This window comes from Salmo trutta, chromosome 8 (genome assembly GCF_901001165.1).
Source record: "Salmo trutta chromosome 8, fSalTru1.1, whole genome shotgun sequence".
In the NCBI taxonomy this organism is placed as follows: Eukaryota; Metazoa; Chordata; class Actinopteri; order Salmoniformes; family Salmonidae; genus Salmo; species Salmo trutta.
This window is the reverse complement of record NC_042964.1, coordinates 32,250,905-32,255,658: the sequence shown is the minus strand read 5'-3', so window position 1 is coordinate 32,255,658 and position 4,754 is coordinate 32,250,905. Positions and strand designations below refer to the sequence as shown.

At 39.1% G+C, this 4,754-nt stretch overlaps 1 long non-coding RNA gene across 1 annotated transcript; it reads right to left on the bottom strand.

Moving 5' to 3' along the window:
* Positions 1 to 1,837: 1,837 nt before the first annotated feature.
* On the bottom strand, positions 1,838 to 3,451 carry LOC115197925 (uncharacterized). The gene is made up of 3 exons (XR_003879112.1): positions 3,275 to 3,451; positions 2,422 to 2,608; positions 1,838 to 2,174 (listed from the first exon to the last, which is right to left on the bottom strand). It is a non-coding gene; the product is annotated as an uncharacterized LOC115197925 (long non-coding RNA).
* Positions 3,452 to 4,754: the final 1,303 nt, after the last annotated feature.

Sequence of the window (4,754 nt, the reverse complement as noted above, 5' to 3'; positions counted from 1 at the left end):
TCCATCTGAAAATCTTCCCACTCCTAAAAGGTAGGCTTTGAAAAATAGTTAAAGAGAAAGTGCAAGTCTCTCCAACTCTGTCTGCTGTTGGCTGATACACTGTAAAAAATATTGTGCCCCTTTTACTTCAACATTTTTTGGTAACTATTTGGATCAGCCTTTTAAGTAAATCCAACAAGGAGGATCATTTAAGTATAATATACTTCGCTTTTAGTGCATTACAAACTCAAATATATTAAGTGTAAACAACTAACAGGATCTCAAAAATTCCTTTCATTCAACTTAATTTGATCAGGTTCAGAAGTTTTTTTTAGTTTAAGTCCTTCAAGTCCCAGAACTAATGTTATAAGTTTGATGTACTTAATGTAATCAGTTACATAACTAATATTGTAAGTTTAATTTGCTGAATTTACTCAGTATCGTAATTTATATTCTATGTTTAATCTACAAATGTTTTTTTGCTCAGTTACTTATGGTACTAAGGTTAGTAAAATTTATTTAAATTGGGTTCCTACTACTTGTCACGTCCTGACCCTTGTAAGAGGTCATTTTCCATAGTAGAGTGGTTAGGGCGTGACAGGGGGGTGTTTTGGGTGTTTTGGGGGGTTTCTGTTTCATTGTGGGGTTTCTAGATTTCTATTTCTGTTTTCCTTTTCTATGCGTTGGCCAGGTATGGTTTCCAATCAGAGGCAGCTGTCTATCGTTGTCTCTGATTGGAAGCCATACTTCCATGTGTGGGTGTGGGTTGTTAATTGTGAGTAGTGTTTGCCTGCTCTGCGTTACGGCTGTGTTGTTTGTTATTTAAAGTGGTTGGTGTATTGCATTTAGTTTCACGATTAATAAAAAGATGTGGAACTACGAACACACTGCGTTTTGGTCCGATCCTTCAGAAAGTTGTGACACTACTCAAATATATACTCACAACTATACTTAAAAAGCTGATGCAAATAGTTTCCTCAATATACTTGGGATAATTTACAAAAAATGATTTCTATACAAGGGAATATGCAAAAAGAAACAACAGTGTTCAGCTTCAAACTTCAATCTCAAATTGCCCCTTAAACCCTACTCCTTAAGCATTTGTGGAGAGCTCATTATTTTGTAATCTGTAAGCATTCTGGGTATAACTCCACTTTGCCTCCTTAGGTAAAGTTACATCCAGACAGCTTGCACCTGACTACAAATAATCTCAGAAATCCACTAGTGCATATGAAATAAGTTTTAAAACAAAGCTGTTTTTTTAACCAGGAATTGACAATGTCTCTTATGACTTCACCTGAAAAACAGCATCATGTAAACTGTAGCTCCTATACCACCTAGCAACTAGCTTTTCAGCTTACTGAGTAGGGTTTAGACCACAGTTTGTGAGTGGCCCTTTGAGAGTTCTTATAGATATCACTGAAAACTGAAAAATAACTTCATCTTTAGAGCTTGGACCCGTGGGGAGGTCCTGAGATCAAGTTCCAAGAACTTTTGGAACACCTCAAAGGTATATTTCAGCTCTTTGGGGTACCTTAGATTTAAGCCAAAGATGAGGCCCAAAAGCAAGGTACATGACTGTAACACTGTGAATACCAGCCAGGACCTCTGCTCCTTCGATGCAGATCCCATGCTCTATATTCTGGTGCAGATCCTTCACAGTGAACACCTTCATCACATGCTGAGCGAGGTCCTCTCGGATCATGGTGTCGTCAGCATCCTGAGTGAAAAAAATGAAGAAATAACAGACTAGGCTATTACATTAACTGTGCAACTTGAGGAGGACAGGGAAACAAATGAAGATACCTCATTTAGAGATAAATAAGGATCCAAAAATAAAAACCTTTACCTTGTATTCTGTAATAAGGTCTTCAACCCTCTCACCAAGGTATATGATCAGGCCACGGATCACATTCTCTTCTTTCCTGGATGGTGTTGCACTGTAATATGATGTTATACAAATAATTGCATTTAATACCGGCAACTAAATACATACAGTATAACCTATATACTATTGTGAAGGTGTTACTGTGCATACCCCGTACCGAACTTCAAAGATTTTCTGCATTCCCACCTTTACAGCACCTCCATTTGACTTAAACAAGTCCAATAGTTTTGGTGTATATTCGTCTAGCTTTCTGGATAAAGGTGGACTCAAGAGCAGCAGTTGTAATTCTTCTGAACTCTTTCTTAATCTGAGAGAGCGAGAGAGAAGGGGGAGGAAATATCTTCTGAACAGATAAGGACAAAAGATGATCTGAGAGCCAGAATGCTATTGGGAAACCCCTCCCAAAGCATGTGCAGAGTGAGAATGTTCAGACTAATCTTTAATGCATATATAATTGTAGATTAGAATATTAGGTCAAGACAACACAAAATATTTAAATGAATATAAATTTCTTTGACCTACATTGACTATTTTCATTCATCTGTATTTTGTACCTGAGTGGGCTCAAACAGGGCTGGCCATCTTTCTTTGAAGTCCTTCACAAGAAGGGCCTGAACGTCATCTTGTCTTCGATATGAGAAGGTCTTTGCCATTTTGGCACTCACAATGTTGTGGTTGTCACGTATTTGTACTTGAATGCAGCAAAACTGGAGATCTTACATTGCATGTGACGTCTGATCCCTACGGAATTAAGATAAAATCAATTCATCTTTTGTGTAAGCTTTAACATATTATTACTTGTGTAACCTTCATTTAACTAGGCAAGTCAGTTAAGAACAAATTATTATTTACAATGACAGCCTATGGGGGAACAGTGGGTTAACTGCTTTGTTGCTTGTTGGCAGAACAAGATATTTTTACCTTGTCAGCTCAGGGATTTGATCCAGCAACCTTTCGGTTACTAGCCCAACGCTCTAACCACTAGGCTACCTGCTGCCCCCGTGTGCTGTCTCATTCTAAAATAAGGAAGACACACATTGTCAAAACCTGCCTGGGCAACGACGCATTGAGTAAAACACTAATAGGGCCCTATGAAATTATTATTATTTTTTCCCCCAAATGCTGTTTTATTTTCTGGAATTCCGTGTTAACTTTTTGTTGCCTAACGTGTTAAATCCATTTGGTTGATTTAAAAATACAGTGTATTTCTAATACCTCTTCTTCACACTAATGTTGGGTTACTGTAATACAAATATCATGTGTATCCTGTCCGAGGGGGTACCTGTATTCTGTTTACATTTCTGGATTCCGTCTGAGTTTTCCGCATTGCGGAAATCATGGGGCCCTACAAGCCCTTATGCGAGTTACAATGAAAACACACAGACATTTGAATATATTTTGACATACCTTGTCAATGTATTCTGGAATGTCTGAATACGTGAATACCTATACCTAAAGAAGAGAAGTTGTATTAAAATCTATGACAATGTCAGGAAAATAACACTCAAATGGCTTCAGCTTTAGATAGCTAGCTAGCTAAAAAACAGAAATCCAAGCTGACATGGAAGAGCTGCTTGGTATCTTTCTTACTAGCCAGCCCAATTATTTCATTTAGCTAGTTTGGCTGTTAGATATTGACTAGATAACTACTGCACAAGTGTAATATTCATATGTGAATACATACTGAATTATAATTGGATGCATTTTACCGCCGTATCCTACTGTGCAGTGATTGGTTAAGACCACCCAGACGGTTAGGGCATCGTCAGTTGATCATGGTTGGAGATAGGCGAACATGCAGTTGTAGCTAGTTAATAAAGAGTTATGTTAAGAAACATCCTGTAGTTCTGCGTTTTATTATTTTGTACAAAGCGTACAAAACAAGACATGGTGTCAGAGTAAATGGTCTTAAAAGATGGATTTTTCTGGAGTTCCTTCACCTCGAATGGACTGGGAGTCTACAAACTTACCCGATGCATGGCGTAAGTACAAACAGCACGTGGAGCTAATGTTCACGGGTCCTCTGAAGGAAAGAGAATAGGAAAAATGTAGCTACCTGCTCCTCTGGACCGGTGAAAAAGGGAGAGATATTTACAACACATGGACACTTACCGAGGCTGAATCAAAGGTACTGAAAACATACTACGATCGTTTTGAAGCATATGTTGTGCCGAAGACTAATGCAATTTTCGCTAGGTACAAATTCCATGAGAAAGTACAGGGAGCTAGCGAGTCTTTTGAACCGTTTGTGACTGAGCTGCGTCTGCTTGTGAAAGACTGTGATTATGCAAACAAGGATGAGATGGTCAAGGACCGTATTGTATTTGGAATACACTCACCGCGAGTGAGAGAGAAACTTTTGAATGTTGGGTCTGAGCTAACGCTGGACAAAGCTATCGACATAGCCAGATCTCACGAGCTAGCACAGGCTCAGATGAAAACCATTTCGCGCCGCAGCACGAGCGCATCACGTGAACAAGCAGTGCACGCAGTCAGGCAGACATCAAAGCACACCTCCGGTGCCCAGAGAGCGCGTTTCAGAACGGAGAGAGACATAACTCCAAAACAGAGCGACACAGACTCAAAACGCCCCAAAATATGTGGATATTGTGGATACAAAGTGCATGGCGAACAAGGAAATTGCCCAGCTAAAGGCAAACAGTGTACTAAATGTGGTAAATGGAATCTGCAAAAGTGTGTAGAGCTTACCGTGGAAAAACAGTACACACAGTGAGTGAAGATGACTTGTCAATCAAAGAGTCAAATGATGATGAACTGTTTATTGATTCAGTGACACAAAAAAGTCACATATCAGAGACAGAGCAAGCCTTTGCTGACATTGAGATAGGAACACAAGGCACAAAGCTAAAGTTCAAACTAGACACTG